Source organism: Falco rusticolus, chromosome 9, assembly GCF_015220075.1.
Source record: "Falco rusticolus isolate bFalRus1 chromosome 9, bFalRus1.pri, whole genome shotgun sequence".
NCBI lineage: Eukaryota > Metazoa > Chordata > Aves > Falconiformes > Falconidae > Falco > Falco rusticolus.
The window spans coordinates 10,013,581-10,036,870 of NC_051195.1; the positions used below are offsets into that span (position 1 = coordinate 10,013,581).

Consider the following 23,290-nt stretch of genomic DNA (forward strand, 5'->3'; position numbering starts at 1 on the left):
TCTGCCCTCCTGGAAGGCAGCAGCAGGCAGTGGCTGTTTCCCCTTAGTTGCTCCTTCCAAGGGCACCACTTGCTGCTCTGGCAGTTAAATGCAAGAGTTAAAAGAATGTATGGATTTTCCTTCAGATTTGCGGTCTGTGAGCTTATTTGCTAGCTTGCGTTACAGTTGATTGACACAGTCATCCTCAGTAATGTTAACCACAGTACTGTTGTTTTGCCACATCTTTTTTCGTACCTTTGCATTCCTCTGCCTGCTGGATGACTACCTTCAAAAAGCATTGTTACAGCTCTTTAATCTGATGTAATTATTTAGAGAATGTTTTCATGTTTTTGACGAAATCAGATATCTCAGTCAATACTTTGTCTGAAAGTAACATAAATATTTTATAAGAATCATGTAAATTATGTTCCACATTTTAGTAGGTTTAGGGCTATTACTTGCCTTCCTGTGGCGTTCTGTAGGGATTCGTGCCTTTTTTTCCCCCCCTTGCTGAATGCACATAAATCATTTTTGCTGTTATATGAGGCAGTGTCAAAGTCCTAAGAATTTAGTTGTATTTTTAAAGCTAAAAGTTAATAAATAGTACTGATCATTTCTTTTATGATGATATTCTAATTCTTCTTGGGTCTCTGGGCAATACTGTAGCTCCAGTGATTAGTCATAGGAATGTTGATTTCATTGGACCCATACATTTTCAGCCTAGCTAATGTCTCCCTGTGGCAGTTGTGATACTTAAGACAAAACAAAATGTTGATTTGATCAGTGTTCTTTTTTTTTTTTTTTTCCCCTCATCATAAATTGATGGGATTTGCATGCTTACTCCTGGGGTGCAGAAACCAGTAGTATGGGCTTTTTCTTCTTTTGTTTTTACTTAACTCCAAATTTAAAGGCGTTTCATTTTTTTTCCCTGATTGATCTGTTAACTTTATTTTGGGAAAAAACCAAGAATGTATGTGTGTATGTGTCAGGATTTTTTCATACTGAGGCTGGTAGAGAGAGCATAGGTCAACAGAGCTGAACTGGGTTAGAAGTGTTATCATACGTGATTTCCCTGGGGAGCCAATAAAAAACTGAAGCAGGAGTCATCACCTACTCACAATCTTTTCCGTAGAGGAATTGCTACCAAAAATGAGGCAAAACTGAAGTAAATGCTGGTTGCTTTCATGGAGAACCCAAGAAAAAGTGTGTTCTCCTCCTGTGGAAAAAGAAAATTGTGCTGTGGACTCGAAATAGTTTGCTCATAGTGTACCAGGAGATGGCTTGCACTCAGTGGCATGTGTTTAGCATGGGACTAGGAGCACAGAAGTGATATATTGAGGGTTACGGAGAAACTAGGATTCTTTCTCTCCCGTCTGTCTCTTTCTAGCAATGTAAAAACTAAGTGAGTGACCAACTTTGTATTTCCCTCCATCTTTCTCCCCCTTACTCCCGGGAGCGTGAGAAGATTTCCAAGAGTGTTAGGAGATATATAAGTCTTTCTCAGATTGCTGAGCAGTCATTTCTCTCTTCTAAATGATGAAGCTGTTGAGGAGCAGTATTGAAGGGTACTCATTAACTTCTCTGTTCCGGTTTTGTAAAGCTGGCTTCTGTTTCCCCCTCTCTAATTTTGATACAGGAGTTTATGGCAGACCCCTTTTATTCCGTTCTGATCGAAGTGAGGAGTTAGTTCATTGAACTTCGCTCCTTCAGCAGAGATAAGAGCTACCATTAAATCCCAGAAAGAGATGGCAGATGAGAGTGGAGATAGTACTAGAATATAAACCCTAATTTTGTCAAGGCTATAAATATTAAAATTATAGGTCTTTACCCAGAAGACTGTCTTCAAAGACTGTAATGGTGATTCAAAGCTAGAGAAAGGCAATTTGGAGAGGACATCCTATGCATGAGAAAACAGAAATGGTTTTGACGAGATCTGAGGCACTGTAGGATCTTTGCCTTTCCTTCTTGGAAGTACCTGCCTCCTGAAGGTTTAGTGTCTCTAATCCCTCGTGACAGAAACTGTCTTTAAGCATAAAGCAGATTCTTATTTCCGTTAGCGTATATTTCTGTAAATATGTCTACTATTCCCTTTCCCAAAGTAAAAAGAGATTTAACTTTTGTAACTTTTTTTCTCCTACCTTTGGTAAAAGCAAATTGCTTTGAATCTACTGATTTTTCTTTGCAGGGATGAAAGCATATTACATGTTTTTTTTAGGAAAGATTTGATGTGAGTCATTTTAAAGAACTGCACAGCATTTTCCAGGCAGCAGTCCTCTGGGCCAAGATAAGTGGCCTGCAGAGTAACACTAACATGTATTAAACCTCATTTAAATAACCTGCCAGTACTTTTTAATTTAAAATGTTGGTGATAAAAGGTGCAATAGTCAGTAAAAAGTTCGAAGAGCTGACAGTGACTGACTGGTTGAAAGTTAAGAGCTGTGGTGGTACAGGCCACAATTCCCAAAGCAGAGTAATGACCTGTGGTTCCTCAGTTCTTGGAAATACACGTTAAAGATGTTTAACTTTTAGCTGCAGGAGATGTAGGACTTCTAGAAAATCAGACCCCAATTATGCCCTCTTAAGTCAAAGTATCCAAAATTTTAATTTCTTTTGAGGGTCTTCTCCAGATTGTATTTTCTCATTTAAGTCAGTCCCGCTACACCTGAACTTTCACTTTAGCTTTTGTAGCTAAAGGGGAGATTCTTCAGTGTGTATTCTCTAAGTACTTTAAGAAATTAAAAGAAATTAAGTGAATAAAAATAGTTGTCTGATTAAGCTTCCAGAGAATGTGTTCAGCTCTAATGTTTACTTACCAGCGGATTTAAATATGAAACAAAAAGCAAAACCACATTTACAGCTTAAGGGAACACACAGAATCCTTCTGGTTTTAATTTGAAGACTTCATTAAAGATGGGTCATCATCAAACCTCCCATCCTAAAGCTTTTGTCTTAAGCTGTTAAATTCTCAATGTTCAGTCCTTTGGCTGTGGACAGTCAGCCTACCAAGGTGATGTGTTGTATATATTAGACAGAAATACTAACCTGATGCACATTGATTTATTTAAAAATCAAACAAGCAAACAAACAAAAAAAGACAGTTCCTGTCATTCACAGTGGAAAGGGAAAGGTTCTGGACTTGATCAAGCTATTTCAAAGTGTCTCTTATGGACAAGATTCCTTTCTGGTGCCTGTACATCGTTAAAGCACTACTTTTGTGAAACTCTCCATGCAGTGTTGCGGGAGAGAAGTAAGTAATGCTGTTTAATACTGATGGATAGTTTCCAGGTTATAGAAAAGTATATTTTCATAGCTATAGTATTGCTGCATATTCTAACAGAATGTAAATTATTTAACAGATGCATGAGTTATTAAAAAGTCTTGACGTGCGAATGTTGCAAGGTGTAGACTTGCTCTTAGTCTCAAAGTAGACTAGATCTGTGCTAGAAACCCTCCAGTGAAATAAGAAGTGTTTATATACGTGCCAGAAGCTCTCTTTTAGTGAGATCACATAATCCCTTGATTGTAAACTTAATTTCAATGGGAAGCCAATAAAGGCAATATAAGACATAGCACCTTGCCAGTATGAACTGTGTCTGTGCTTCATGTCAGCTGCCAGTATAGCTCTCTTCTGTGACTGTACTGCTAAACGCTTCTCAGAGCAGAGTAGGTCTAAAAGACTTTAAGCCTCTGTTAAAGAAATACGTGTACTGCTTTAAACAGAATTATGTAGAATTAAAATGATAAAAAGAAAAAATCCAAAATGTATGTGTAGTGTTTTGGTAGGCATGTGCTGGACGTTTATCAGCTTGAGAGATACCTTTCTGTCATGTGGCAATAATGTGTTCTGGTAACTTCATGTTCTGCTACTCACAGCTTCTTTAACCCACAAGCTATGATGCTTTAAAATGAGTCACAGTTTAAGAAGAATTAAAAGCTCTTCATGACTCTATCTATATATAGCTATAGATACATGGTTATCTATAATGCATGCCCTTGTATTTTGTTCTGAGCTATTGTATTTTCATAATTTTATTTGAGAAGATGTAAGTGCTATCTGTATAAGGAAGGTGCTTCTTAAATTTAAGAGGTAGGTGGTGAAGGGTTAAAAATCTGAGGGCCTATTAATGTAGGGAAATGCTGACACAAGTTCTTCAGTCCTTTTCCTGACAGAACACCCATCTTTAATTTGCTCGTCTCTGTACCCATATAACATTGTACATCTGTCCTTGAAAACGGCTCTTGCAGCGTGAGCGTAGCCAGTGGAGTCAATTTAGCAAAGGTTGCTGTCTGTGTCCTAGTGATGCAGGCAGACAGCCTGGAGCTACGACTTATAATCAGCTAAACAGGTATATGAATAATTACTAAAGATAGAAGCCTGTGTTAATTGCTGTTTTTAATCTTGTTCTCATAAATTGCTACAGAATTATCCCTCCCCACCCCCCCCACCCCCACCTTATGTCAAAACGCGTAGTTTTCTCATATTCTAAGTAATCCAGTGGATTTTGGAACATTTTTAGTTTTAAGAAGATCCTTGCTGATATATAAGCATCCACGTGCTCCTTGAGAGTCCTTTATATCCACTTTAAAGCTTTGTTCCACTGCCAGCATGGTGGAAGGAAACATGGCACTGAAAAAGCACGAGGCCTGAAGCATTTGGAGTTGACCGAGACTGGAGTTCACCAATTTCTGAAAGCAAAAACTGACGTTAAGCTGCTGTTTCTCTTAAAATGATTGTCTACTGAAATGTTTCCTTGCAAATCTGAACAAAACTACTTTCTTTTCAGACCATTTCCTTTCTTCTGCAATCACTGTATGTTTGATTATCAAAACAGACAAAACAATAAAGAATCCCCCTAGTTCTGTCTTGTTACTAATGCAGTAATCATCCACAGTACATGGGAAAAATTAAGGGATGCTCTTAGAGTTTGATTAGTGTATGGGGAGAAGAGTGACAGTGACTGCATTTGGTCTTCACCAAGAACATTTTGCCTTATTAGGCTACTTTGCAAGCTAAACTGTACTTTATCTCACAGTCTGCTAAAAATAACTCTGTATGGCTTTCTGGCAGATTGATATAAAAAGTGTATGATGATGGTACATGGATTTGTTTAAATACAAAGCTAGAAGCATGAGCTGGCCTCCAAATAATGAATGCCTTTGTATTGCAGAATGGAAGCTTTCCAAGACAGTGATGCGTGGCCACCAATTTTTAACTCCTTTTAATTTGTAACTTTGGACTTTTATCTATTTTTTTATTTATATAACCATTCATAGGTTAGATATGGCATCATTAAACATCTATATGCACTTTTGATGGTTTTCTAGAATCCGCAGTTGTCTTGAAGCAAGTGACGTTCAGTGTTGATTTCACAGATTTATTTCTTTTAATATAAAAAAGAATACTGCATCTCAACTTTCTCATTTGAATGCTCTTACCATTCACTCATAGCACAGAAAAAGGGCACTCATTAACTTTCCTATGTATAGAGTGTAAATGCTGTGGCTGATGAAGGACATATCTTCTCTTTACATCTTTTCTTATTCCGTTTATGTCCCGCTCAGGATGTTTGTGTCACACGTTCCTTCTCATTACTGATACTTTCCATATTTTAGTGGATTGGTTTTAAAAAGTAATAATTAAAAAAAGGATATAAGCAATTAGCCTGGGTTTCCTCTCAAACCCATTTTTGGATTAGGGGCAGCTCAGTAAAATGGGGCCAACAGGGTTATGCAGAGGGGAGGGTGGCTCAAATTGAGCCAGTCCCCAGAAAGCCTGAGCAGCGCACAGCACCGCTTCAAGGATGGGACTGGAATAGGAAGCGTCAACTGGAGATGAATGCATGTATATAACCTAGGAGGAAAAATTAATCTAGGCACTGGGATTGACTGTTTTCAAGAAGGGCTTATTCTTTTGAGATCTTAATGAGGAATATTCAGCACAAACAGGGTTTACAATGCCAAGGAAAGTCCAGGAGCCCTAGCAGGGCTTCTACTTTCCAAGCTTCAGTTTAATTTACTCTTTTGCATCCCTTTACTCTTTCACAGCCTCACAAGCTGCTGTTCTGATACTTCTCTGCCTTCTTCCAGTGAGAGCTGATTAGGTTGCTGTCTTCAGAGCTGCCTCCTTATCCCCTTGAACAACTGTTCAGCAGGGAGAGAGGAAGCTTAACTAATTAACCCACAGCTTGCCAGAGGTGGGGCTTCGGCTAAGAATGGCTACACATTCAATTGCAACAAATATTTCGACTGAGAATATAATCTTGAGCCTCTCAAAAAGCAGCAGAAAAATATGTTTTATTAATGTGCACAGTGAAACTTTCTAAGAAAGAGAGGTAGCAATCCTCATTGCATTTGAAAGCCTTGCGTCATGTATGACAGTTTTTAGTCCTTTGACGAACATATGAATGCTAAAAGATTAGTTGGAAATCTAAAGAAACATTTGATCAGATACTCCCCCAACGTGGTAGCAGCCTAAAAATTTATAAACTATATGAACAAAATTGGACAATTTGCAAGATGTGGTGTAAAAGTATTGAAGGAAAATTTAGTGAAAAATATGGATGTTTTAGAAATCCACTTGGTCATGCTGAAAAATATGATTTAGAACGGAAAGGGCTTAAGTTAATTTCTATTTCTGTCTGATTTTCTAGAGGAGATGTCATGAACTCTAGCCCAGGTGCCAAAAGAGGCACTGAAAGTAGAGATGAGCATTGAAGACATTTGTGCCATGCTCCAGTTTACCAAGGAGTTTGAATGGAAGTATCTAGAAGTTGACATCTTAAAAATTTGGAAAAAGAATAAAGCTCCCATGTCACAAAAAGCAGTTTGTAAAACATTCATTAGTATTTGTAGCAAATTAGGTAAAGTGAAAGGAGGGCAAAGCATCTCAGGTGGGGTATGTTCCATCTGTCTTTAGAACTGCCTAATTGACAAGTTGGGGTAGAAGAGGGCAGCTGCAGTAGCTCTGCTGCAGGTGAAACAGTGCTGGAGACAGCTCTGAACTGATGCTGTCACTGTACAGTGATTTTTTAGTGATTTTTTATTTTATTTTATTTTGTTTAAAAGTCCTGTAAAGCCTCTCTTCTGGCTGTCATCCTACATTACAGATGTGATTTTTCCTTAGTGTACTTTATTCTTTGTTTCTGCATGGTTTGGTTACTTTTGCTTCTCAGTTTTCTTCAAAAGTATAGCTCTGAAGAGAACCAAAGTTATGAACAAGATGAATGTGGCTTCAGTCTGTAATTCTGGGGAGGGGGGGGGGGCTCTCCCCCATATTTCATTGTAATTTTATAGAACTTTTTGTTTTCCTGCGCATGGTAAAGACATTTAATCAAAAGAAGGAAGGAAGGAAATAGAAATTAGAAAATTGCAACATTGCATCTTATAAGACGGATTTAAGGTAGATCTCCTTTTCCAAAGATTGTGGCAATTGACAGAGGTGTTTTTCATCGCAGTGCCTACAGCTCTATCCAGAGCCTCTGCATAGGTTCGAAGGAACAATTTTTCATAATGGGCCAACAAGAACACGAGCATTTCTGTGGTCTTGAAAGTTAAATAGGGTATAAGTCTCTTTCAGAAGGTTTTGAGAGTTTTGGTCCAATTGTTGTGTGCACCCAAACCAACAGCACTTGCTGTTTCCAGGTGCGTAGTTCAGATCAGAGGGTCTGTCAAAACGTGTAGCTGCCAGGGGTGCAAGCAAGCAGTGGTCTTGGGCAGCAGCAGGAGAAATGAAATGCTGTGTTGTCCTATTTTGCAACTTTCCTACCTTTGTTATAAAGCTTGACAAAGAAGGGGGGACCAAGGGGTAAGTACTTTAGCCACAAGTAATCTCTGCAATGTAGTAATCTTTGCCTTAAACAAGACAGGACTAAACCACGTTAAAAAGTCTTTTTTACTTTGCTTTTTACACTGGGTTTTCCTCTCACGCCTCTCTCTGGATGGGGTTGGTTTGAGTCTGGAAAAATGGGTTATGCATGAAAGACACTTGACGCAGAGTCAAAGGATTTTTCTTTTTTTTTTTTTTCTTTTTTTTTTTCTTTTTTTTTCCCCAAGTACATGGTTGGTTTCTGACTGGGATGCAGCCCTGTGATTTCTAACAGCTTCAACTGACTCAACCTACTGTGAAACATTAGGGAAAATCCACAAGGCCACTGATCCATGTATTCTATGTATTTCAACTATGTAATTGTAAGCCTTCTAAAGAGTTTTTTTGAATCCCTTGAATCAATAGTAAAATATATACATATCCAGGGAACTAATTCTTGGGCAAATAACCTGCTCTACACAAGTGTTGTAAGGAGCTACCCTGCTGTGTTCAGCAGTGCGGCAAGACTCTGATGAATAAAGATTGGTCCCCAAGATAAACCTTTAAATCTTTGGTCATAGAAAATTTGCATTGCTAAAGGGTTATATTATGACTCAGTGGCCAATAACTGGTATTACAGCTACTTGAAGAGAATTTCCTTACCCTTTATGTTTTCTTTCTCTAAATAACTTTCCTGCTTTTTCCTCTGCACACCTGTCATAATGAAGTTACGGTAAAACATGATGATGTCCTCCTTGTGCAGTCTACTTGATACTGAAGCATCCAAGCGGGAGATTTGATCTCCACCCCTCTGCAGCCTTTCCTTCTTTTCCTCTTGTTGGTCTGCGTCTTTATCACAGGTGTTCATGTATTTGGTTCATTTTTTGCAGTATCACCAAAGAGGGGCAAGGAGGGAGAGAAGTGAGGATTGCACCCAAAGGCTACCTCGCTTGAGCTAGTTGAAGATAAGCATCATGCTATTTATGTTGAGCAAAGGCACCTGAACATACAAATCTATCCACATGATTATCTTGTTCACCATAAAAATCTGTTGCACCAGCATGACTTAAAGATGGACTTCTGACTTCTTAAAAATATGCTTCTCCAGAGAGAAGCATCTTGGCATGGAGAGCAAAGAGCAAGTGCCTTATGGATGTGCTGCTGGTGATTTGTTTGTGCCAAGTGGTGACTGACAGGATTGAGATTTGGGAGGATTCTGATCAGTAATATTGCTTGGCACTGACAACATACATTAAATGGCCAAACGCTGCCTCTTGTTTTGAGGTAAATGGAACATCTTTGAAAAAATCTTCCAACTCTTCTCCTTAATCGGCTAGAGGTGGCCCAAATAAACATCTTTCTCCCTGGTAGGACTGAACGATGCCCCGACCCCCTGTCTCCCCTCCCCTGTGGGGCTGAGCATCTCGCTGGCCCCATGGGAGAGCAGCCGCTCAGGATGTGAGCGGCCAGGCACACCACCAGACCCGCAGCAGAGCCAAGGAGTCTGCTCTCCCACCCCTGCATTTAGAAGGTGCTTCCCAGTACGGTCCCAGTAGTAGATGTCTTCGGTGAGGCTTGTTATCACTGCCTGAGATAACCTTCCCTGTGATGTAATTTGACATACTGCTGTCAGTGGGGCTTAAACATAGTAATCTTTAAAAATGATTGGGAATTTGCCCTAGAGAAAAAACTGTTATGATTAATTTTTACAAATGATAAACCACTCCTTCTTCAAAATACTGCATGCTATGAAGTGTGATTTAATCCATTTAACTACAGAGCCTGATGCTTCTGACAACTGTGACTCAAATGTCATCACAGAAAGTGATATTTCAAGTGGCAGGGTGGGATTAGAAACCTGCTGAAGATTTGTCAAAGGAGAAGTAAGTACATAATTTTTAGATAAGTGATTTGTCTACTCTAAACCACTTCCGCTGAAAAGACAGGCAGCTTAAAAGAGAAACTTACACTGTTACACGAGAAAGAACATTTAATTGCAGAGGGGGGGAAAAGGCAATCCTCTTACTTATGATGGTAGTTAGAGAGAAAAAAATAGGTTACTGGGGAGTATGGGTTTTCTATACAGAAATAGTAAAAGTATTTTTTCCCCTCAGAAAGTAAGATTTCATTGAGGCTTGTATGAGGAAGGAGCCAGTCTCGATATTTGGGACCTTGCAACTGCCTGATACCTTCTTGTCGTCGTTGATTTGTGTGTTTTTTGGAAATACGAAATGAGACTGTGATAGTTTACAAACCATGTGAAAATGTTGGAGATACAGTAAAATTTGAAAAGAGCACAAAAATGCATGTTCCATGTCTGTGTTATTGTCAATTACAAATTTTGTTCGCATCCTCCAAGTCTGAACTCAGTGCAGTTACGTTAGCAGGGATTTTGGTCCTTGGTTTGGGATTATTGACGTACTTCTCTTGCTTTGCCAGATCTCTAAAATTCATGCTTGCTATTATCTATTGTGCCAGCCTAGCTGTATACTTTACAGCTCCTTAAAGCATCTGTCCACTCTGAAAGGCAATAAAAAACCAGTGGTATGAGGTTCTCTCCTTTCCTTTTGTGTGACTGACTCTAAAATTTGATCAACTCCAATGGAAACTACATTTTGTGTAAGAGCTTGTTCCAGCAGCCCCGTGGGTCCTCCTGGATCTCTGTGGACCTCGCTGGAGGTTTGCCTGCGCCATAACGGTCTGTCCGCTGTGGATAGCGGACCGGTGCTGTGTTTTGTACCACCTGTAGCAGCCATGTCATTAAGAAGTGTTCCTTCGGTTGGGCTTGTGCAGCTCTGAGATTGCAGAATTGAGGGTTTGGTTCACAGTACTGCTCAGTCTGGTGGCTGAGGGGAAGCAATAACCCCGTCTGACAGGCTGACCTTGAGCTCCTGTGTCAGCAGTGGAAGTTGGGCGAAGAGCCACACGTACCTTTTACTTGTTTGAAGCGGATTCCGGGGCGGGGGGAGGGGGAAGAGGACATGAAATCTGACAATGCTTTTTTGTGGAATCATTTTTCAGAGAAGAGCTTCTCTTTGATATCTGTGATAGTTTGCTGCTCCGATCTGTCATGTCGCAGACTTTCTGCGCGCTAAGGTTTTACAAAGCACGGGTAAGTGACTGTAAGCACGGCAAGGAAAGCTGAGGCCGTTCCGTTCGCCGAAAGGAATTTTTGCCGGAGAGCCAGGATATTTTTGATGAAGTCTTCCTATTTTTTGCTGTTTCTCTTTCGCTCGGTTGGCCGCTGCTGGCTTCCCTGCAGCAGGGCCGGGAGCGCTTTAAGAGGTGGCGGTGCCTTTGCGCAGGTTGCGCCGGGGAAGGAAGCGGCTCGGCACCGCAGGAGCCTGGCAGGAAGAGGCCGGTGCTCGCCGGCCACAACTGAAACGGCCAGTTTTCCCTCGGAGAGCGACCAGAGAGCTTGTCACATGAGCTGCCTGGTTGGTTTGGTTTGTTGGTTTTTTTTTTTTGTTTTTTTTTTTTTCTTCTTTGACACTGTCAATTGAAACTCTGGCCGCTCGAGGCTGCGTCGTGCCACAGTTCGATACGTGAAACTTGTGTTAAAAAGTCTTCCGGGTGGGCAGCGCGGAGCTGGGAGCGGCGTGGGAAGGGGCCGCGCCGCCAGGAGCAGCGGGCGGCCGGTGGGGGTGGAGCACTGAACCCTCAGAGCAATAAATAAATAAATAACTTGAAGCCGCCCCCCCCCCCGCCCCCCCAAGCAAACAGCCCACGCAAGGCTGCCCCGCTGGTGGCGGCGATTCTAGCCGGCAGCACCCCCGCCCGCCGCCTGCGTGCCTCAGTTTCCCCTGGGCAGCGCTGGCGCCTGTCGCTCCGCCAGCCGGGGCACCGCGCTGGCCGCCGCCGTGCCCCCCCCCCGGCGCCGCTGCCCTCGGCTGGCGGGCCGACCCCCCCCCGGGCTGCCCCCCGGGCCCGCCGGTATCTGCAGCCGCGGCGCGGGGCGGCGGCCGGTCCGGAAGGAAACTCCCGGCCGCGGGGGCCGCCCGACCCGGGCGCTGCTCCGCCGCCGGGGCTGCTCTGGACGCTAATTAGCATGACTAGTTTGATGGATTTAGTCAACAGCATTCAGCAAACTGGGTAGGGGGGAAACAAGTGGATGAGGTTTCCCAAATCTAAAGACTTTGTGGCCCCAGTGCCCTTAGTGGTTTGTTACGCGGACTCGAACAAGTGTTGCTTCCAATTAATTGATCGAGGGGATTTATTTTAGTATTTTGGCTGGGTGCCAGAGACGGAGGCTTTGTCCTAGCGTTTTAAGCACCACCCCTCCTTGCAAGTTTGAAATGTGAGCTGCCTGGGTGGTGTTTTTTTTTTTTTTTTTTCTTCCCCCCCCCCCCCCCTCCCCTTCCCCCCCCCCCCCCTCTTTCTCTCTCTCTCTCTTCCTTCTGGCAAAGTGGCTGTGGCTGCGTGTGTGTGTGTGTGTGCGTGCGTGTGCGTGCATGGGTATGAGAGCAGGAGGGAGAGGTGTAATGGGAAAGCAAGAGATGGATCACTAGAGACAGAAAAGAAAACCATCAATATCAGTAACATGCAGCTGAGGTGAGATTTTTCTGAGTGTTTGATTTTCTTAAAACCCTTTCAGAAGATTTAAAGCAGCCTTCTGCCATGCTGTATGCTGAAGACGTACTCCTAAGCAATGTCATAGGGATGCTTACATGTATATTGCCGTTTTAGGTCTGTTCGCGTACGTGTGAAGTTTTAAAGCTTAACCTGATTCTCTTTATTGTCTCTAGAGGGTTGTAGCTTGAGCACAAATAGCCTGTTGGCAAGTACGGCATGAGCCCATTAGCAAGACTCCATCTGTGATTGGTTTTGCCTGGAAACCGGGAGACAAGCAATGAATAATTGATGTGTGTTGTGCAGTAGCTGGACAGGCAAAGAGGAGAGAGAGAGGGAGAAACAGAGCAGGGTGCCCTCAGAGGGGGGAGAGCGAACAAGCTTGAAAATAGCTACTGGCTGCCTTGTGCTGAGATGAAGGCAACCCCGGCTGCCTTTGTTCTGCACTGGCTGCTTTCTGCCTAGAAGTGTTTGCAGACATATGTGGCCTTTTTCTGCAGCAGGAGAGAGGCAGGCGAGCAGAGGAGGGGGAGCAGAGGAAGACTGTAGGCTTTCTGAATGACAGAGAACTTGTGGGTAAGTTGGTTGCTTTGGGGGGAGAGGGGCCGGCCGTGTGGAAGTGGGGGCGCGCGTGTGTGTGTGTGCGCGCGCGCGTGTGTGTGTTAGCGCTCAGCCTGCCTGGGAGCATGTGTGTGTGCGTGTGTGTGTGTGTGTGTGTGCGCGTGTGTGTGTGCGTGTGTGTGCCAGCGAGGGTGCATTGTGGGTAAGGCACTGCTGCATGTTGTCAGAGGGGATGGCAGGCAGGCAGGCGCCACCGGGAAACTGGGACGGGCTCGCCTACAGCCACCCTTCCTTCTGCTTGCTCCTGGAGGCGTTTAGGGATGCAGGAAGGAGGTGCGCGGCTGGCTGATTTAGCTGGACGTTCCCGTATTTTTAATTTAGGGGGCGAACCGTTTAAATTTTACAAGCAGCTTTGCTCATTGTATCTGCAATCGTAAAGCCAAAAGGCAGTTGTCGGTGGTGTTTTCTCCAACTTCAGCCTGGCTCGCACTGTCAAAACGTGACAAGCTGTTTTGCGAACAGCAATGATGATACTGCTGCCACCATTTCATTTTAGCTGTCTTTATAAAGCCCGTGCCATGCAGAACTCACATCTGTGGCAAGTGGTTTCCAAGAAGGTCCCAAAGAGGCGTTTGTGTCAATGGCAGTCTCGGGTATTCAAGTTGACAAGTTTTTTGCCCCTGGTGTTGAGTAGTAACAAGTGGCTTGCTTATCTCTTTGCCTGTGTAAAAAATGTAGGTTTTTAATTCACAGATTATTTAATTTGCATGTAATTTATGGAGTTTTAAGAAAGTTTCAAACTAGTGCTGCCAGACTGGGATTCAGGATGTTGGTTTCTTTCTTGGTTTAGTTACTTGCATTAAAGCAAATAATAAGTTGAAACTGAATAAAATGGCATATATATTAGTGCACAACAAAAAACAAAACGCAAGGAATTATACAGCTTCAGTGTTTGCAACTCAGACATTGACAGCATGGTCTGCTAGGGGAAAAGACTTGCTATTGTAGATAGCAGCTCTTTGATCAATCATATCACTGCATAAGGTGAAATAAGCTTTGCCTGCAGTAGTGTCAGTGATCCTGTGGCCAATGAAGTCACTGTCAAAACAAATGTTGACTTCGGTCATACGTACTTCTTCTGACTTCAGGTGAGCCCACGATAAGATCTGGCTGAAAACCCCCTTGTATCTGTCAGCTCTGGATGAAATAAATGCTCTCTGTCTGGCCAATTTGAACCCCCATGGATGACAACAACTTATCTTGGCTCATGAAACTACAGAAAATTATGTCTGTTCTGCAAATCTGTAGATTGTGAACAGAAAAGTTAATGGGGAGGCAGTTTCTTTCAAGTAGTCATGTCTCAAGTCAGGCAAGGCTAACCAGATCGTTAAGCTGGGATGACCTAAGAGAAACAATTAGCATGGCTGGAACACTACTTGGAAATGGAAGTACATCAAATTAAGATAGAACTGAAATTAGCTTGTTACCTAATATTTCCTTCAGTTTTTCTTCAGGTTAGGACTTCATTGCATTTATAATGGTGAGGACAGTAATTACCAGCAGCTAGCCATGCATAAAAGTAGAAGCTCTTCTTAGCTGAACAAAAGCATGTTTCCTCCGTGCTGTCACTGATCTGCTTAGTAGAATTTTGTTCCTCTTTTTTGCTTAGCACTTAAATCAAGATGGCAGCTTAAATGCAGTAGAACTTGCAAACAAAAGTTTGGGTTCATGTAAAATTACTTGAGAAGAACTCAGTCAGTCACGCTTCGGTTTGAGTTTAAGCCAACAGAAGAGTGTTACCAAAGACTCAGTTTTGAAATTATGATTAAAGTTGTGATTTAAAAAAATACTTAACATTAATTTGATTCCCACCCATCCCACTTTCATCCCTTTCTGGAGGAACCATCAGAAGAACTCTTGGGAAATATGTCTGCAAATGCAGTGAAATTCCACTTAGTAAAGAAGTCATTTGAACGTGCAAGGTACAGTGTCATTGAAAATTGATCATAAGAGGTTTAAACGTAGTCTTAAACCTTTCATCTTGCGTAGCTTGAAGTGGAATGGGCACGTATGTCAAACCTGTGCGAGTCTGTGTCTCAGTGGTCCTGGCAGGAATGCTGCCATGTTCATACTTTAGCAAAACACATGTGTTCTTACTGGCATTACTGGTGCTAAAAGTAGCATTTAGTCCTGGAACCCTTAAGCTGGACACTGCAGGAACACCCAAGAAAGCTTGTCCCCGTGTAGCACACAGGGGACAGCTGCTGGTTACAAAGTGAAGAAGAGCAGCATGCAAACTAATAATGAGAGAATAATACAGGATACTTTGGGCTCAATTAATGAACAGTTTGTTGTTGTAGTAACAGGTACTGTATTAATTACAGTGAGATCATTTAAACAGAATGTTCTGGCAAAACAGGCCTTCTGTTGTTGTAAAGGTTAGTATAGCAATTAGATTAAGAGTCCTTGAATCCAGTCCCCTAACCCCCCCACCCCCCCACCCAGTTACACGATGCGTAACTAAGACAAGAGAATAGTGTTTTGCTGTGTCACAAGGTAAGCTGAGGACACAGAAGTTCCCATGTTATCCTCAGTTGTCACTGGGGCTGTGACAATGCAAGGCTGCTTTCTCGTGACCAGGACACCAGCAAAAGGGATGTTACTGATCATCAGCAACGAAAAATCTTACTAGAGTGCAGCCAGCAGGAAACTGTCACTCTATGGGATTTTACAATTGTAATTTTTTTCTCTCACAAGAAAAGACAGAACATTATATTAAAAAGTAAAACAGCTAATAGGGAAGGAGCTAACTGGGGGAGTGTAAATAAAACCCAAACCTTACCGTGTGGAACATTGCTAAAATGACATTCCAGAGATCTTCATGATGGTCTCTGGTTTTGTTCCTCTCAGTTTGAGCACAGAGACTGCCACAGGAAATACCTTCCTCTGAGGCTGCTCTTGCAAGTGGAACTTTGCTCTGTTTTGAGTGGAACAAGCAGAAGAAGCTGCTGTTAAGAGACCGCCATGAAACTGCTTGTAAGCAGCTGGACAGCAAGGCTTTTTTGCTCAAGAAAAAAAACCCAACTAAACAAACAAAGTGGGTAAAAGTGGCTTCCTCCCCGTGCTGCTCAACTATTGCTGCATTGGAGTTCAGAGCTATCCGAACTGGAGCTGGGTGATCTGATCTGAGCATCATAAGCCTAGCTGGGCCGTGTGGGTAGTTGTGCAGGCCGAGCGGATGGTGTGCTACCTGCAATACCTTGCAGGGTACAGCATACAGTGCAGCATAGCCATGCCCTGGGGGGGTTAAAAATATTGTTGTATCAGAGGACAGGCAGTGGGGTCATTTAAATTTCCTAGAGTTTGCTTTGGTGGTTTTCCCTGTACTGCCTTTCCAGATGAAACAAGAATGTTCCATGAAAAAATACTGGATGTGGTGTCTGTTTCACTGTAGTGTGGAGTTACTGATCGTTTCTTTGGAGTGACCAAAACAAACACATCCTTACAAAAATAGCTAAAAGTTAACACTCTGGAAAAAATACATCAATAGCGCTTGACCCTTCTGATGGCAGGGTAGGGACAAAAATACCACCAGGTATACCTGCTTCTGAAATGGCTTTAGCAAAAGGTTGTTTAGGTATATAGAGCAATTGTTCAAGAAGTAACTGAAAATCGACTCGTTCAGTGTCGGCACAATTTGAAGTTACTGAACAAAACCTTTTAACCCAAAATGTAAAAGGATGAGCTAGCCTTCACCTGAAATGGATGTTGCAATAATTATCAGAGGTACACCAATGCACAATAAAGCAAAGCAGTAATAGCTTTTAGGGCATGGTGAAGAGTGTGTATCCGTTTGTCATCAATGAGAAAGCAGCCAGCCAGTCTGGCACGTACATATGCTCTTTCACCGAGGATTCAGTCAGGAGACTAAAGTAGCCCAGAAAGAACACAGACGGGTTATTTCCCCCGTTTTTAATTGAAAGTTCCCTGAAGAATTTTCTTCTTAAAAATCAAGACGAGGGATAGTTATAAAATAAGATGAGTGACACTGGGACAATAATTACTTCAGCAGTGTTTAAGGCTGCCACTCAGCCTACCTATAATAAATACTGTACATTTCTCCGTTTCTTGACCTGGATCATTCTCAAATGTCTGGCATTCTCTGGAGTGTGTTACTAATCCTGATTCCTAGCTTGTGGGGGCTCATTCTGTTGACAGTAATCTAGTGTGACCAATGACAATTTTACCTATCCTAGAAAAAAAAAAAAAAAAAGGTTAATTTTGTTCTCAGTTCTCTGTATTAGTACCAAAATGTTCAAGACACCCGGTTAAGCTCCTGACTCCTGTTGTTTGTTGTAACTGAAGTACAGCTCTCACCAACTTGATGAATAACCTTTAGGATTTGTTTATCAGCTTCTAATCCTCTACCTGAATTTTCTTGTTAGTAGTTGGTGTTCTTTTTACCTCCTCAGTGCCCCTTACATCTCTTAAAACCCTTAAAATCAGGAGGTAGGAAAGCTGGACTCCTGTTGTCAACTCTGTGTTGACAATCCTGGGAGCAGATGAAACCCCACGGTTGTTGGTAAATCTGAGCTCATTAGAATGCTATTTGATTATAATGTTATAGTACTTGGATGGGTTCCTTCTTAGGCGTGCTTATTGTTAAAACTATTTGTACTGGCTATTCGAAACCATTCTGATCTAACGTAGTTACAAAAGAAGTGAGTAGGGCTTCAGCAGAAGCAGAACTAGGGCAACCTGGGATGCTTATTAAAAAAAACCCTCACTCCTTATTCTTGGGTATCTTTTCTTACTCAAGCCCAAGACGGTAACAGACTAACAGGAGATTGTCATATGAGTCTCTTCAGTATGCAGTTAGCTCTGCTAAGCAGCTTTACTGGCCTGTTCTTTGTTTTAGTGATTTTAACACATCTAACATTTTACCAAGAGCCTTATTTCTGCATTAGTGAGTAGCAGGAAAAGAAAAAAACACCGTGTCATTTTTTTTTGCCACTTACTTATCCATATTGTAGCCTGACTTCAAAGAACGGTGTTAACAGTACTTTTGGTGTCTTATCTACTGACACTATCCAACTGTTTTAAGAAAGTTGAGTTTTTCAAGCATTGGCCTAACACCATGGCTTTCAGAGGAGCCTGTCATGATTTACTTATTCATACAGATTGCAGTGGCTTATGTAGTCTTGATCCTGCTTGATCTGCCAGCAGTATTTGCTTCTATTGATCACAGGCTGTTACTTGACTGCCGTGAGCAGCTTGTAGGTCTCCCTGGTTCTGTTAATGGGGTCTACTATGGATACTTCTCAACGTTCTCGTTTTGTTGCCGTCAATAGTTTTAACTCCAGCCTTCCCGCTCAGACAGACACTCCCCACAGGGTTGTGTCGCACCCTTTGTGTTTTTTGATAAGTTTGGTAATATCTTAGTGAACTTTGACACTATAACTGGGGTTCTGTCCAGATTTGGCTGTAAGCTCTGATTTATAATACGTGTTTGGCAGTGTGCCTGGCTGTCATGTTTGCTTGTGTGTAGAAGCTCTTCCTATCCTAGGTGTAATAAATTGACATATTTTTGGAAGTAAGCACCAGTCCTTTATGTTCCTACGTACTTTAAAAAAGGTACATATGCCTCCCTACTGTTTTTCTAGCAGTAGGGCAACTGGGAGGTTAGGCTGGAGGTAACATCTAAACCAGGTCGTTGTCTTGCACATAGACAAGCACTGATAAATTGTCCTGTTCCAGTCAGCTTTCTTAATGACTATGTGTGTTTTCTAACTATTCCTCCAGGTGGAAATACTGAAATTCCTTAATCGGCTGATTAACCTGGAAAGTCCTTAAAGTGACTATCTAAATTGTGGCTGTCAAGTAATAAGCTTCATAAGACACAAGTTGCATTAAAATCAAGTTAAAACCAGAAACGTTCATGTAAACTTTAATATGGCCTTAGTCCATTAGAAACCAGAGATTTTTAACCTTTTTACTAAATGAGTTTATGGCTTCCAAATACGCTTTTAAGGCCTTTGAAAAATAGAAGCATAGATGGTCCTTGTGTATTTGTGTTTCTGGTTTTAATATGAGGATGACCTTCTTTTGAACATGCAATTAAGCTTGTGTCTGTTATTATTTGTGGCTCCTTATGTAATTTTCTTTGAAAAATGGCCCAGCAGATGGTGTTTAAGCAGAAAGAGGAGATAGCCAGTGGCTAGCTTTTTGAAGAAATTTTTGAGATGGAGAATTATGAAGACCAAGTGATTATACTTGTAAGGAACACGTTCAATACACAATGGTGCACTGGTTTCACCCTTCCACCATATAGATGCTTTTACATGTAGTAAGACTAGGATGATGGCTTTCTGGGTGGCCTGACATTGAGCAAACTGCTGCCTTATCTCTGAATCTACAAAAAATACTAGGGGCAGGCATTTGTTTTCTCACAGAGAGAGTTTTGGACTTGGAGAGTTCATTGATCATTAGTGTGTAATACCGTATAATCTTGGATTATGTATTTTGCAATAAACAGAACAGAAGTTACAGTTTATAATTTCTGCTAAGTTCAGAGTAGGTTATAAGAGATCTGAAAAAGGAAGTTTTAAAGTCCCATCTTAAGCGTTGACTTAAAATGGCTCGCTTGAAGCACTCACGAATCACGTTGGCAAAGGCAAAAGTGTCCTTCTTGTTAAATGACTGTAATCTAAAATGTTAGACGGAGCTAAATGATTTATTGATGTCTATTTCTGAGGCATTTACCTGCACCTGTAGCCAGCCCATTCCATTTATTTTGGCTTGCTGACAAATTAGCAAGCTATTTGTATGTCAGATTTGGTCAGTAGTCATCTCCCTCCCTGTTACATATTGAACAGCTTTTAATTTAATTGTTTGTGGTGTTGGTGATTTATTATCCAGATAGATGTCACTCAGTGGAGCTCTTTTTAAAAAAGAAAAGAAAAAACCAGAGATTTCTTTGTGAATATTCTCATAGTGACTTACAGAAGAGAGTATGCAGAGCAGCTTTCAAGCCTCTTCCACACAGAGAGGCAGTTATTTGTGTGATGCCTTCCTTTCTGTTAAATAGTTTGGAATGTGAAATACTAGGTTTTATATTTAATGACTGGAATAAGATTAACTCTGTGATTATGGCCGTTGTCATCGTATCTAGACACCTTGAAGGAATGAGCGATCAGAATGACGTGTCAGAGTTCCAGCCACGTAAATGTGTTACAGAAATACTCTCAGGCGGGTTTAAAGTGTGCGTTGCCACCCGCAGTGATTACATCTCTTGAATAAGTTTTGCGGGGAATTCAAGGCAAAATTACTGTGTCTTGCTAAATTGTTTTAACTGTTGCCTTAGATCCGCGGCAGGGTGAGGATCAGAGCGCTGCTGTTCAAAGGCCGACTGCTGTAGTGCTAGAGAGAGGTGATGGCCAGACCTCAGTGCCGGGAGGTCTCCTGCCTTGCTGCTGCGGCAGAGCAGCTGCCCCTGCTTCCCGGCTGAAGCGCACTAGTGAAATCTGTTGTTATGGGTATGTTTTCTTAACCGTAATTAGTCCGATCTTGCACTTTATGAATTTTAAGTAACGTTTGAAATTTGGGCTTTGATACAGCAAAGAGGATTGCCCTGTCAGGTGAGCATGGCTGGTGCTGGCCATCCTGGCCACCTGGTTGTGCTGCGGCTCCCTGGGCCTGCAGCTGGTGGAAAGACCCAACAAATTTTTTCTCCTCTCAAACAGCACCATGGTTGCTACTTAACATCGTTGTCACTGTACAGCTTGAAATGTTTTATGGTCTTACATCTACTTAACCTTTAATGTTTTCTGTCAACATCTGTCATGACCTGGTGGCCTGTGGTTAGTAAAATGTGCCCTCGCAGGCTGCCAGATACTGTAATGGAATTAGGCCTTTAAAATTATCAGACCTGTCAAAAGGTCTTATAATCCTGTGAGAGCTTTAAGTGGTTTCTTACCTCCACTTGAACACACATTTGACCTGGTTGAAGTGTTTTTTCTTGCTTGTTTTGTTTTTACTTCCCATTAATACTTGTAAAACTGGGGGGAGGGGAGAGTTTGGTTTTTGGCATCATCGAGGAGCCTCCTCAGTTCTCTCTCAGATGTCTTTTTTTGCCTTTTCTCTTTCTTGCGCTTATAGATTAAGCTCTGCAGATATTTCAGTAGGAATTTGTTCCCTCAGGTAGGGGAGGAAGGACACTTCAATGTGCATTAGTTGGTCACTGTGCTGAGGGCTGACACAAGCCAGGAGGGAATGTCAGGCTTGCTTGGGGGGCTGGACTCAACGTAGTGCTCACAGAAGGTGCTGAGCCGACACCTCTGGAAACAAATGTCCTCTGCAGAGTGACTGTGGGAATGACAGTAACACTGCACAGTTACTGATATTTGCCACCTCTGTGCTTTATCTTGAGTGGAGAATAATACTGGAGGTGCAAGATGGTTTACCTTTTGCTAGTTAGCTTTCAGTTACCTGTGGAGATGCTGAAAGTAGTTTTGTAGCACCTTGGTGGTCTCCCCATGATTCTAACACAGTACTTGGTGGTCATTAACACCGTGAGGGATTCTGTAATGTTTTTGAACTGAGAGATATTACGTGTGTCATATCCAATAGAAATTGAAACGTGCTGTAGAGGAGGGGATTTGACCATGTCGCGCACAGCCTGTAGCTGAGTTTGGGGAAGCCACCTTACCTGAGCGTGGTTCCTGAGTCCCACTTCGGAGCAGCTTCTTGTCTTTGTGAAGTCATTGCATCTGAGCTCTTGGCTTCAAATTATTGCAAGGTGTTAATACTGGATTTTTTAGTTAAAGTATGAGCCAACTTTGGCTTCTGAAGTAGTGTCGTGCTGACTCAGTTTCTTATCACCAGCAGGGTCATGCAAGGTGAGGAAAAAGAATAAAGCTAATAAAATGCTGCTGTTTGAAAATAGGTCTTGAGACCTTATGCATAAGTGATAGAAGGAAAAGCACCGCATCCATTTCATTTCCAAGGAAAAGACCTGCTGTTACAGATCTTTTTTCGTATGTCCATTGTCCTCATATAGCACAATCAAGAAAGGTAAACAAAGTACGGTCCCCGCTACTAAACTGTGTGTAGGCATCAATAGTATTACCTAAAAAAAAAAAAAAGTTGGGGTTGTCTGAAGTGACATTAGTTGGAATAGACACTGGAGCAAATTGGCCTCTGAGCAAGAAGGTCAAATAGACAAATACCCATCCTTTCGAGAAAGTAACTCCTGATAAATTTTTTAGAGCAATTGCACTCAGTATTAAATCCTGAGCTGGAATGCTCCTATATCCTGACCCTGCTACAGTGACAGGTGCACTTCTCTTTTCTTTGGCGAACAAATCTCAACAATGTCCCAGGGCCCCCACTGCACTAAGCAAGAAGAGATGGGGAGGTAGGAATGAAATCAGTCGTCAGGCAGCCCTCGAGAGTACCATGAGATGGGCTGTCCCTTCTGATCCAAGAGCTTGAGTGTATTGGCAGCTAATATTTTTACTTCATCACAGTCTAGTGCATCAGCTGTTGCTAGCAGTGCAAAAATGATGAGCTTGTGGTAATAAGACAAGCATTACACTGTTCTCTGTGCTCATCAGGCATGTCATTGACAGTTTTCTTCTTGAGTAAAATTGGCCGCAGCATTTTGGAAGGGTTCAAAGTAGATTAGAATAAATTGTGTAGTGGACAGAGAGGAGAGGACCCCTCCCAGGCAGCGGAAGCCTGTTGGTGACAAACTGGGATTCTTTCTGGCTCCTGGGAAATGGGCATTTTAAAGGTTGCCTCGCTGTCTTAAGAGGAAGTACCTGAACTGTTGCTATTTCTACTTGTGTGGCAAAGACACGATAGCAGCTTGGAAAAAATGGGGAGCAATGAATGTCTCCTTCCAGTACTCACTGTTGTTTATTTAGCTGGATCACAAAGACCTCGGATAACTACTGTTTAGTAGGTTTTTATTGAACAGCAAGGAAAAAGCGGTTTAGGTGATGAGGCAAGCAGCTTCCCGCAGCGGACAGATTCATTGGTCCTGATTCTCTGCTGTGTTCTTCTAGTGTCAAGTTAAGCAAAGCTGATGCGGATTCCTGGGAAATGGGACCTCTGACAATGCTTAGGTTATTTAATCCTCATTGCTGGTTCCCAGTTGTGATGGTTTCTGTCACCAGTATGTTCACTGTGAGCTTCCTACTTTTCAATTTTCAGTATCTCCTGTAGCCAGATACGTGCCTAGTCCATATGAACACTCAGAGTTTGCCCAAGTCATCCAAGATACTGGGTAACAGATTCTTCACTTGAAATACGCGTTTGGTTTTCCAGCCATTTAATGACTTTAAAGATGTACAAATTAAAAAAGGTGTCAGGGTG

The 23,290-nt window shown here is 42.1% G+C and overlaps 1 protein-coding gene across 10 annotated transcripts in view; it reads left to right on the forward strand.

The window, feature by feature from the left end:
* Positions 1-23,290, forward strand: part of ZMIZ1 (zinc finger MIZ-type containing 1) — a 357,468-nt gene that overhangs the window by 252,014 nt on the left and 82,164 nt on the right. The window contains exons 1-2 of one of the 10 annotated variants that reach the window (XM_037399112.1): positions 12,199-12,334; positions 12,853-12,928. The exons of 7 other annotated variants lie outside the window; for them this stretch is intronic. The gene's annotated coding sequence lies outside the window, so the exon portion shown is untranslated. Of the gene's footprint in view, positions 1-12,198; positions 12,335-12,686; positions 12,929-23,290 lie in introns of those variants that run through there. 2 more of the 10 variants (XM_037399113.1, XM_037399111.1) reach the window with 2 other exon arrangements.